The sequence below is a fragment of the Gnatocerus cornutus genome, unplaced genomic scaffold (assembly GCF_029298725.1).
Source record: "Gnatocerus cornutus isolate USDA-ARS CGAHR unplaced genomic scaffold, icGnaCorn1.1 ctg00000202.1, whole genome shotgun sequence".
Taxonomy (NCBI): Eukaryota; Metazoa; Arthropoda; class Insecta; order Coleoptera; family Tenebrionidae; genus Gnatocerus; species Gnatocerus cornutus.
Window position 1 is genome coordinate 73,095 of NW_028275529.1, and position 12,548 is coordinate 85,642.

The 12,548-nt window shown below is 44.4% G+C and overlaps 2 non-coding genes across 2 annotated transcripts; both read left to right on the plus strand.

Moving 5' to 3' along the window:
- Nucleotides 1-3,692: 3,692 nt before the first annotated feature.
- On the plus strand, nucleotides 3,693-3,812 carry LOC148165804 (5S ribosomal RNA). The gene has a single exon (XR_015771164.1). It is a non-coding gene; the product is annotated as a 5S ribosomal RNA (ribosomal RNA).
- A 6,465-nt stretch (nucleotides 3,813-10,277) lies between these two features.
- On the plus strand, nucleotides 10,278-10,397 carry LOC148165805 (5S ribosomal RNA). Its single transcript, XR_015771165.1, has one exon. It is a non-coding gene; the product is annotated as a 5S ribosomal RNA (ribosomal RNA).
- The last annotated feature ends 2,151 nt before the right edge of the window (nucleotides 10,398-12,548 follow it).

Consider the following 12,548-nt stretch of genomic DNA (forward strand, 5'->3'; position numbering starts at 1 on the left):
CGTAAATCTACCGGTGGCAAGGCACCTAGAAAACAGTTGGCCACGAAGGCGGCCAGAAAAAGCGCTCCCGCCACCGGAGGTGTCAAGAAACCTCACCGTTACAGGCCCGGTACGGTCGCCCTTCGTGAGATTCGTCGTTATCAAAAGAGCACTGAACTTTTGATCCGCAAGCTGCCTTTCCAACGTCTCGTCCGAGAGATCGCCCAAGATTTCAAGACCGATCTCCGTTTCCAAAGTTCGGCCGTGATGGCACTTCAAGAAGCCAGCGAGGCTTATCTCGTCGGCCTCTTCGAAGACACCAACTTGTGCGCCATCCACGCCAAACGTGTCACCATCATGCCGAAAGACATCCAATTGGCGAGACGCATTCGTGGCGAGAGGGCTTAAATTTCCTCCATCCATCCATCCATCCATCCGATCCGACCATCTAGAATTAACAAATTCTTCATCTTCGAAGGTGTTAAAAGAAGAAAAAAAAAATCGGTTCTTTTCAGAACCACAATTATTTTCCAACGAATTGAAAATTTATCGTTCGCGCATGCAACTTTTTGAGATTGAAAAAAAAAAAAAAAAAAAAAAAAAGTTAGGTTATGTGATTTATTCACAAAATTCGTACTTACATAAAACGATAAACTTTTGCTTTTTTCTTTCACATTAAATTTTCTTTTAACTGAGACTATTTGAAACATTATTATATAATAAAGTTTATCATTCTTTGTAATAACACTGTTTCGACAGTCAAATGAATAGACAAGAAAATCAAATGAAAGTATGTATCTCCTCAACAGAATGTGCATTGTCCAAGCGAATCTTTCGTTCGTTTCTTGAAAATAATTGTGGCCCTGAAAAGGGCCATTTATTTGTATCGATGGTGCCCCTACGTCGATATATACGATCGGAGCACGTTCCCGAAACCACCAGGACGTCGTCGTCGTTGAAAAAATTAAATCATCGTCGTCGACTTTTCACTTCTTTCTCTTGGGTGAAGCGGTTTTTTTCGCTTTGACGGTGACGGCTTTGGCCGTTTTCGGTTTCGGCGCTTTCGGTTTCTTGGTTGGACCGGCCTTGTTGGATTTCTTCGCTTTCGATGGCGTCTTGGGTTTGACGGGCGATCTGGAGGCGGCGCTGGCTTTCTTTTCGGGAGCGGACGCAGCCTTTCTAGCCTTCGATACGGCGACGCTCTTCTTTTCGGCGGCAGTTTTCTTAGACTTGGCCGAAGCGGCGGGGGCGGCCTTCTTACCGGCTTTTGAGGCGGATCCTTTTTCGGCGGACGTCGGCGCTGACGCGACGGAACGTTTAGCAACGCCCGTCTTCTTGGATTTCGCCGATGACGACGCGGTCGCAGCGGCAGATCTCTTTTTCGTGGCGGACGGAGCCTTAGCTGCACCGGTGACGGCAGAAGCCAACTTGAACGAACCGGAAGCTCCTTTTCCTTTGGTTTGGACCAACGAACCGGATGCGACGGCGCCCTTAAGGTACTTCTTGATGAAAGGCGCAAATTTTTCCGCGTCGACTTTGTAGTTGGCCGCGACATATTTCTTGATCGCCTGCAACGAAGAACCGCCGCGTTCCTTCAAGCCTTTGATGGCGTTGGTGACCATCTCCGAAGTGGGCGGATGAGAAGGTTTGCTTCTCGGATTTTTGGGCTTCTTCTCCTTCTTCACCGGTGAGGAGCCGGAAGTGGCACCGGCGACCGTCGAAGCTGCTTGATTTTCTACGTCGGCCATATTTTCGTCTATCGCGCGCGCGTTTTTTTCTTTTTATTATAGGTAGGCTTATTCTTCGGTGAAAGAACGAATGAACTTTACAGAACGAATTGGGCGCCAAAGTCAAAGTGTTGGCGCGTTCGAAAACGCGCGGACCGCGGACTAAACGAGAGCCTTCTCGTCGAGTTAGAAAATTCAGTGGGCCTCGAATACAGCTTTCGCGTGATGGCATCGTTCTCTTTACGCGAAGATCACCGCCTCCGGGTGCGGGAACATGAGCGATTCGGTCGGCGATGGCCTCCTGAATAACCTCAAGTTTTCCCGGACGACCAGCCGACCTCCAAAAGCGAACAAGGACCGATCGAACGTCGACTCGAACAAAGACCCTCCGAAACAAGGAGATGACATCCAAGTTCGACGCCGACGTTACGCGTTTTCCACGAATAACAGGAAAGTTCCGCTTTCGACCAGACAAACTTGGAAGCATCCTCTACAAGTTTCACGAACGAATCGGTCGAAAAGTACGTGCGATCTTTTCGAAAATCGCCTCGCAAAGAGACGCAGCACGGATCGGAGCGACGACCGACGAACCTGCAGAGTGTAGGAAAAAAATTCACAAACGGTCGAAGATGACGTCCGAGAAGGTCGAATTTTTTCAAGAACGAAGATAAAACCTTCGCCTTTCGTAGGAGTTGATTTTTGAAAACGATCTTGACGAACAGGTCGGAAAAAAAACGATGTCAATTTCGGACTCGACCATGAGAAACGAATTTGTACGACGAACGGACTTTTCGAACGACTTTTTTCGCAAAATCGACATTTTTTCCTCAAAAATTACCTCACACGACGAAATCCCATCATCGAAACATCACCGAAAACAGTTTTGACGGCGAAATTCTCGTCAATTTTACGAAAATAAAGGGAAAATCAGACGGACCACCGTCGAACATCCAGCGACGGGAACGGACGAGTTTTTTAATTTTTCTTGCCAATTCATTGCGAAAGAAGCAATTTTTCTCGACGAAACCATTTTATAATCATAAAAAAAACTCCCCAAACACCACAAACCAACAAAAATACGGAAATCTTGCATTGTTTGCATTTTTCAGACACTCTAAATAAAACTACGTCGATGTCGGCGGATTTTCAGTCGGTCGTCGGTCGACAGAAATCCAACGAAATTTTCATTTGTTCTTCTCAAAAACGAAAAACAAACAAATCAACAAAACATTCCCTACTATTAGTCGACATTTCGAGCAGAAACTACGAACGTCGAAAGATTTAAAAAATGAAATATGTAGGTGTGCGTGCGTGCGTACTTACTTGAAACTTTTTTCTTGTTTCATCGTCGCACTGGAACAAATTAAATTTTAATGCAATGTAAACGCGACCACACTTTCGACGAAAACATCTCTATGAATCGAACGACGTCGGAAAAAGAATAAATCGAGAAGAGAACAAATCATGAAACAACACACACCCACCCCGCCCGGCCCGGCCAGAGTGGTGGGAATTTCGATGAATGAACAGACAAAGAAACCAACTCTGTTATCAGTTCTAAGAAAGAAAGCAGGTAGCGGCGGCGGCGAACCTTCGACCGTACTACGGTCAGTTCATGAATTAACCCCGTCCGTTCGGAGTTTATTCATCTCCGGTCCGTGTCGGCGTTTACTTCAAGTGGGTGCTATTTCCATCTAAGCAAGCAAGTGAGTAAGTAAGTTCTCAAATTTTAAATTACGTTAATCGCAAGTGACTCGTTGAGATCGTCAAACGAACAATTTAATTTAACGCCTCATACGAGTTTTTTTTTTTCGTCATTTTGTCGCAAAAAAAAAACTAAAAAACGACTCGCAAAAAAAAATTTTTTTTTTTTCTTCTTTTAAATCTTGTACATTTTCTGACATGTGTACCATCGAAAAATGTCACATCCAAACGATCGAACAATCACAAAAAATCGTCAACGTACCATCTTGGAAAATTTTACCAGGCAACGACCATACCACGTTGAAAACTACCGGTTCTCGTCCGATCACCGAAGTCAAGCAACGTCGGGCGCGGTCAGTACTTGGATGGGTGACCGCTTGGGAACACCGCGTGCCGTTGTCTCTACTCTTTTCTTTTTTTATTAACATTTCTGATGTCAAACTTTTTTTAAATATATTTTTCACTATTTATATTTTCTCTCAGGAACTTATATAGTATGAAGACGAAAATTTTTAATTCGTTCGAGTTGAATTTGTGGTTCTGAAAAGAACCGATTTTTTTTCTTTTTTTTCCAACCAACTTCCAAGCTGCTCGAGGAGGATTTATTTTGAACTGGTGTATTTGGTGACGGCCTTGGTTCCTTCAGAAACGGCGTGCTTCGCCAATTCACCGGGCAAAAGAAGACGCACCGCCGTCTGGATCTCCCTGCTGGTTATGGTCGAACGTTTGTTGTAATGAGCGAGGCGACTGGCTTCAGCAGCTATACGTTCGAAGATGTCGTTCACGAAACTGTTCATGATAGACATAGCCTTGCTGGAGATACCGGTATCGGGATGGACCTGCTTCAACACCTTGTAAATGTAGATGGCGTAACTCTCCTTCCTCCTGCGCTTCTTTTTCTTGTCGCTCTTCGAGATGTTCTTTTGAGCTTTTCCGGCCTTCTTGGCCGCCTTACCGCTGGTCTTGGGTGGCATTCTCTTCTAGTCGTCGAGTTAAAAAAACGTTTAAAAACAGAAAACGAGACAGACACGACGTGCACGTTACGACGAGTATACTCGATCTAAAACGCCGCACACCTAAAATCCCTCTATTTATAACGAGCGAGCGACAAACAGGCGCTCCGCCTTAGTTCGTCGTTCGACCATTGCCCTAACGAGATGGCGCTGTACCGACCATATAAATTTCTAGCCTTCGCCGCGTTCGGCATTTATTTCAAGCCGTACGTTTGTCAGTGCGCTTCGTGTCAGTCGCAGTAGGTGTTTTGCTGTTTATATCGTATAACAACATGTCCGGAAGAGGAAAAGGAGGTAAAGTGAAGGGAAAGGCGAAGTCTCGTTCCAGTCGTGCCGGACTTCAGTTTCCCGTCGGCAGAATTCATCGTCTTCTGCGTAAAGGAAACTACGCCGAAAGAGTGGGTGCAGGTGCTCCCGTTTATTTGGCGGCCGTAATGGAATATCTAGCCGCCGAAGTTCTCGAATTGGCAGGAAACGCCGCCAGAGATAACAAGAAAACCCGTATCATTCCGAGACATCTTCAATTGGCTATAAGGAACGACGAGGAGTTAAACAAGCTCCTTTCCGGCGTTACCATCGCCCAAGGCGGTGTCTTGCCCAACATCCAGGCGGTGTTGTTGCCCAAGAAGACCGAAAAGAAGCCTTAAATTTAATTCTTCGCCGCCGTCATCTCGAACGAAAAACAAAAACTTTTATAAAAACCATCTTCACATCGGCCCTTCTCAGGGCCAAAAATTCAACTCGAACGAATTGATTTTTTCGCCAAAATACAACAACCTATGAGAATCATGTTAAAAAGTCTTTTAGATATTTTAAAGTTAAACCGATCAATTAATTCATTATACGAGCGTAGACTGAACGGAAGATTTTCGATTACATTCAACCAAGAAAGATGATTTTTACGACTTTTCATCGTAATTTTTAGAAAAATTCAATGCCCGACTAAAGCACGAACTCGACAACTCTATCTATAATAATTTATTGATTATCTAATTCAAGAAACATTCCGATTCGTCGTAAATTTCTTCACATTTCGCACATTAATCTGTTAAGAACATACACACACACACCGGTCGCCTATACGTGCTCTCCGTCTCGATAATTTCTTGCAGCAGCAGTCGTCAGCGGTGAGCCGTAATACTACAATCAATCGTTTTATTTGCTATGAGATTTTGTTTCAAGTCACGTCTGAGGAGAGTAACTCTACCCCATATTGGACATAACCTCAAATATACTCTTCGTGGCAAAAACGTTCTTTTAACGATGGTCATTCTAACCTAAAACTGCTGTCAAAATTGTCAAAGTCGCCGCCTGGATCACAAATTAAAATGATCACTCACTCCGTACGATTTTCATTTCGATTTGAAGACAAACACACAATTGAGCAACATATTTAATTCGTTTGATTTATTTTGTGGTTCTGAAAAGAACCGTTTTTTTTTGTTTGTTTGTTTGCTTGCCTGCGGGGGGTTTGTTGTTATTCCTCTGAGGATGCGGATACACGTCATAAAATGATAAAATTAACCGCCGAAACCGTAAAGGGTACGACCTTGACGTTTCAGGGCGTAGACGACGTCCATGGCGGTGACGGTCTTACGTTTTGCGTGTTCGGTGTAAGTTACGGCGTCACGGATGACGTTCTCGAGGAAGACCTTCAACACACCTCTGGTTTCTTCGTAGATGAGACCGGAAATACGTTTCACACCACCACGACGAGCCAATCTTCTGATCGCCGGTTTCGTTATACCTTGGATGTTATCGCGTAGAACTTTGCGATGACGTTTGGCGCCACCTTTTCCCAATCCTTTGCCACCTTTACCACGACCGGTCATCTTGATAAAATTAGGAAATTCTTCGTACAAAACGACGTAGCTTCGACCAAGTTCGTTATGGAACTAACGTCAAAATTTCATTCCGCGGGACTATTTATAAGTTACGGCAGCTCCACCTCGCGTTAAAAACGAATCCACCAATGGCGTCGCCGTATGACTCATCGAGTTTATAAAACGGCCGTTGGCGCGACGAAAATTTTCAGTTGACTTTCGAACGTTCGTACGTACGGTCGGTCGTTCGGTCGAAGCAAGCAAGCAAGCCACTACCTACGTTAATTCTTTTCATTTGATTCATCCGATATCCGAGATGGCGAGAACTAAACAGACGGCTCGTAAATCTACCGGTGGCAAGGCACCTAGAAAACAGTTGGCCACGAAGGCGGCCAGAAAAAGCGCTCCCGCCACCGGAGGTGTCAAGAAACCTCACCGTTACAGGCCCGGTACGGTCGCCCTTCGTGAGATTCGTCGTTATCAAAAGAGCACTGAACTTTTGATCCGCAAGCTGCCTTTCCAACGTCTCGTCCGAGAGATCGCCCAAGATTTCAAGACCGATCTCCGTTTCCAAAGTTCGGCCGTGATGGCACTTCAAGAAGCCAGCGAGGCTTATCTCGTCGGCCTCTTCGAAGACACCAACTTGTGCGCCATCCACGCCAAACGTGTCACCATCATGCCGAAAGACATCCAATTGGCGAGACGCATTCGTGGCGAGAGGGCTTAAATTTCCTCCATCCATCCATCCATCCATCCGATCCGACCATCTAGAATTAACAAATTCTTCATCTTCGAAGGTGTTAAAAGAAGAAAAAAAAAATCGGTTCTTTTCAGAACCACAATTATTTTCCAACGAATTGAAAATTTATCGTTCGCGCATGCAACTTTTTGAGATTGAAAAAAAAAAAAAAAAAAAAAAAAGTTAGGTTATGTGATTTATTCACAAAATTCGTACTTACATAAAACGATAAACTTTTGCTTTTTTCTTTCACATTAAATTTTCTTTTAACTGAGACTATTTGAAACATTATTATATAATAAAGTTTATCATTCTTTGTAATAACACTGTTTCGACAGTCAAATGAATAGACAAGAAAATCAAATGAAAGTATGTATCTCCTCAACAGAATGTGCATTGTCCAAGCGAATCTTTCGTTCGTTTCTTGAAAATAATTGTGGCCCTGAAAAGGGCCATTTATTTGTATCGATGGTGCCCCTACGTCGATATATACGATCGGAGCACGTTCCCGAAACCACCAGGACGTCGTCGTCGTTGAAAAAATTAAATCATCGTCGTCGACTTTTCACTTCTTTCTCTTGGGTGAAGCGGTTTTTTTCGCTTTGGCGGTGACGGCTTTGGCCGTTTTCGGTTTCGGCGCTTTCGGTTTCTTGGTTGGACCGGCCTTGTTGGATTTCTTCGCTTTCGATGGCGTCTTGGGTTTGACGGGCGATCTGGAGGCGGCGCTGGCTTTCTTTTCGGGAGCGGACGCAGCCTTTCTAGCCTTCGATACGGCGACGCTCTTCTTTTCGGCGGCAGTTTTCTTAGACTTGGCCGAAGCGGCGGGGGCGGCCTTCTTACCGGCTTTTGAGGCGGATCCTTTTTCGGCGGACGTCGGCGCTGACGCGACGGAACGTTTAGCAACGCCCGTCTTCTTGGATTTCGCCGATGACGACGCGGTCGCAGCGGCAGATCTCTTTTTCGTGGCGGACGGAGCCTTAGCTGCACCGGTGACGGCAGAAGCCAACTTGAACGAACCGGAAGCTCCTTTTCCTTTGGTTTGGACCAACGAACCGGATGCGACGGCGCCCTTAAGGTACTTCTTGATGAAAGGCGCAAATTTTTCCGCGTCGACTTTGTAGTTGGCCGCGACATATTTCTTGATCGCCTGCAACGAAGAACCGCCGCGTTCCTTCAAGCCTTTGATGGCGTTGGTGACCATCTCCGAAGTGGGCGGATGAGAAGGTTTGCTTCTCGGATTTTTGGGCTTCTTCTCCTTCTTCACCGGTGAGGAGCCGGAAGTGGCACCGGCGACCGTCGAAGCTGCTTGATTTTCTACGTCGGCCATATTTTCGTCTATCGCGCGCGCGTTTTTTTCTTTTTATTATAGGTAGGCTTATTCTTCGGTGAAAGAACGAATGAACTTTACAGAACGAATTGGGCGCCAAAGTCAAAGTGTTGGCGCGTTCGAAAACGCGCGGACCGCGGACTAAACGAGAGCCTTCTCGTCGAGTTAGAAAATTCAGTGGGCCTCGAATACAGCTTTCGCGTGATGGCATCGTTCTCTTTACGCGAAGATCACCGCCTCCGGGTGCGGGAACATGAGCGATTCGGTCGGCGATGGCCTCCTGAATAACCTCAAGTTTTCCCGGACGACCAGCCGACCTCCAAAAGCGAACAAGGACCGATCGAACGTCGACTCGAACAAAGACCCTCCGAAACAAGGAGATGACATCCAAGTTCGACGCCGACGTTACGCGTTTTCCACGAATAACAGGAAAGTTCCGCTTTCGACCAGACAAACTTGGAAGCATCCTCTACAAGTTTCACGAACGAATCGGTCGAAAAGTACGTGCGATCTTTTCGAAAATCGCCTCGCAAAGAGACGCAGCACGGATCGGAGCGACGACCGACGAACCTGCAGAGTGTAGGAAAAAAATTCACAAACGGTCGAAGATGACGTCCGAGAAGGTCGAATTTTTTCAAGAACGAAGATAAAACCTTCGCCTTTCGTAGGAGTTGATTTTTGAAAACGATCTTGACGAACAGGTCGGAAAAAAAACGATGTCAATTTCGGACTCGACCATGAGAAACGAATTTGTACGACGAACGGACTTTTCGAACGACTTTTTTCGCAAAATCGACATTTTTTCCTCAAAAATTACCTCACACGACGAAATCCCATCATCGAAACATCACCGAAAACAGTTTTGACGGCGAAATTCTCGTCAATTTTACGAAAATAAAGGGAAAATCAGACGGACCACCGTCGAACATCCAGCGACGGGAACGGACGAGTTTTTTAATTTTTCTTGCCAATTCATTGCGAAAGAAGCAATTTTTCTCGACGAAACCATTTTATAATCATAAAAAAAACTCCCCAAACACCACAAACCAACAAAAATACGGAAATCTTGCATTGTTTGCATTTTTCAGACACTCTAAATAAAACTACGTCGATGTCGGCGGATTTTCAGTCGGTCGTCGGTCGACAGAAATCCAACGAAATTTTCATTTGTTCTTCTCAAAAACGAAAAACAAACAAATCAACAAAACATTCCCTACTATTAGTCGACATTTCGAGCAGAAACTACGAACGTCGAAAGATTTAAAAAATGAAATATGTAGGTGTGCGTGCGTGCGTACTTACTTGAAACTTTTTTCTTGTTTCATCGTCGCACTGGAACAAATTAAATTTTAATGCAATGTAAACGCGACCACACTTTCGACGAAAACATCTCTATGAATCGAACGACGTCGGAAAAAGAATAAATCGAGAAGAGAACAAATCATGAAACAACACACACCCACCCCGCCCGGCCCGGCCAGAGTGGTGGGAATTTCGATGAATGAACAGACAAAGAAACCAACTCTGTTATCAGTTCTAAGAAAGAAAGCAGGTAGCGGCGGCGGCGAACCTTCGACCGTACTACGGTCAGTTCATGAATTAACCCCGTCCGTTCGGAGTTTATTCATCTCCGGTCCGTGTCGGCGTTTACTTCAAGTGGGTGCTATTTCCATCTAAGCAAGCAAGTGAGTAAGTAAGTTCTCAAATTTTAAATTACGTTAATCGCAAGTGACTCGTTGAGATCGTCAAACGAACAATTTAATTTAACGCCTCATACGAGTTTTTTTTTTTCGTCATTTTGTCGCAAAAAAAAAACTAAAAAACGACTCGCAAAAAAAAATTTTTTTTTTTTCTTCTTTTAAATCTTGTACATTTTCTGACATGTGTACCATCGAAAAATGTCACATCCAAACGATCGAACAATCACAAAAAATCGTCAACGTACCATCTTGGAAAATTTTACCAGGCAACGACCATACCACGTTGAAAACTACCGGTTCTCGTCCGATCACCGAAGTCAAGCAACGTCGGGCGCGGTCAGTACTTGGATGGGTGACCGCTTGGGAACACCGCGTGCCGTTGTCTCTACTCTTTTCTTTTTTTATTAACATTTCTGATGTCAAACTTTTTTTAAATATATTTTTCACTATTTATATTTTCTCTCAGGAACTTATATAGTATGAAGACGAAAATTTTTAATTCGTTCGAGTTGAATTTGTGGTTCTGAAAAGAACCGATTTTTTTTCTTTTTTTTCCAACCAACTTCCAAGCTGCTCGAGGAGGATTTATTTTGAACTGGTGTATTTGGTGACGGCCTTGGTTCCTTCAGAAACGGCGTGCTTCGCCAATTCACCGGGCAAAAGAAGACGCACCGCCGTCTGGATCTCCCTGCTGGTTATGGTCGAACGTTTGTTGTAATGAGCGAGGCGACTGGCTTCAGCAGCTATACGTTCGAAGATGTCGTTCACGAAACTGTTCATGATAGACATAGCCTTGCTGGAGATACCGGTATCGGGATGGACCTGCTTCAACACCTTGTAAATGTAGATGGCGTAACTCTCCTTCCTCCTGCGCTTCTTTTTCTTGTCGCTCTTCGAGATGTTCTTTTGAGCTTTTCCGGCCTTCTTGGCCGCCTTACCGCTGGTCTTGGGTGGCATTCTCTTCTAGTCGTCGAGTTAAAAAAACGTTTAAAAACAGAAAACGAGACAGACACGACGTGCACGTTACGACGAGTATACTCGATCTAAAACGCCGCACACCTAAAATCCCTCTATTTATAACGAGCGAGCGACAAACAGGCGCTCCGCCTTAGTTCGTCGTTCGACCATTGCCCTAACGAGATGGCGCTGTACCGACCATATAAATTTCTAGCCTTCGCCGCGTTCGGCATTTATTTCAAGCCGTACGTTTGTCAGTGCGCTTCGTGTCAGTCGCAGTAGGTGTTTTGCTGTTTATATCGTATAACAACATGTCCGGAAGAGGAAAAGGAGGTAAAGTGAAGGGAAAGGCGAAGTCTCGTTCCAGTCGTGCCGGACTTCAGTTTCCCGTCGGCAGAATTCATCGTCTTCTGCGTAAAGGAAACTACGCCGAAAGAGTGGGTGCAGGTGCTCCCGTTTATTTGGCGGCCGTAATGGAATATCTAGCCGCCGAAGTTCTCGAATTGGCAGGAAACGCCGCCAGAGATAACAAGAAAACCCGTATCATTCCGAGACATCTTCAATTGGCTATAAGGAACGACGAGGAGTTAAACAAGCTCCTTTCCGGCGTTACCATCGCCCAAGGCGGTGTCTTGCCCAACATCCAGGCGGTGTTGTTGCCCAAGAAGACCGAAAAGAAGCCTTAAATTTAATTCTTCGCCGCCGTCATCTCGAACGAAAAACAAAAACTTTTATAAAAACCATCTTCACATCGGCCCTTCTCAGGGCCAAAAATTCAACTCGAACGAATTGATTTTTTCGCCAAATACAACAACCTATGAGAATCATGTTAAAAAGTCTTTTAGATATTTTAAAGTTAAACCGATCAATTAATTCATTATACGAGCGTAGACTGAACGGAAGATTTTCGATTACATTCAACCAAGAAAGATGATTTTTACGACTTTTCATCGTAATTTTTAGAAAAATTCAATGCCCGACTAAAGCACGAACTCGACAACTCTATCTATAATAATTTATTGATTATCTAATTCAAGAAACATTCCGATTCGTCGTAAATTTCTTCACATTTCGCACATTAATCTGTTAAGAACATACACACACACACCGGTCGCCTATACGTGCTCTCCGTCTCGATAATTTCTTGCAGCAGCAGTCGTCAGCGGTGAGCCGTAATACTACAATCAATCGTTTTATTTGCTATGAGATTTTGTTTCAAGTCACGTCTGAGGAGAGTAACTCTACCCCATATTGGACATAACCTCAAATATACTCTTCGTGGCAAAAACGTTCTTTTAACGATGGTCATTCTAACCTAAAACTGCTGTCAAAATTGTCAAAGTCGCCGCCTGGATCACAAATTAAAATGATCACTCACTCCGTACGATTTTCATTTCGATTTGAAGACAAACACACAATTGAGCAACATATTTAATTCGTTTGATTTATTTTGTGGTTCTGAAAAGAACCGTTTTTTTTTGTTTGTTTGTTTGCTTGCCTGCGGGGGGTTTGTTGTTATTCCTCTGAGGATGCGGATACACGTCATAAAATGATAAAATTAACCGCCGAAACCGTAAAA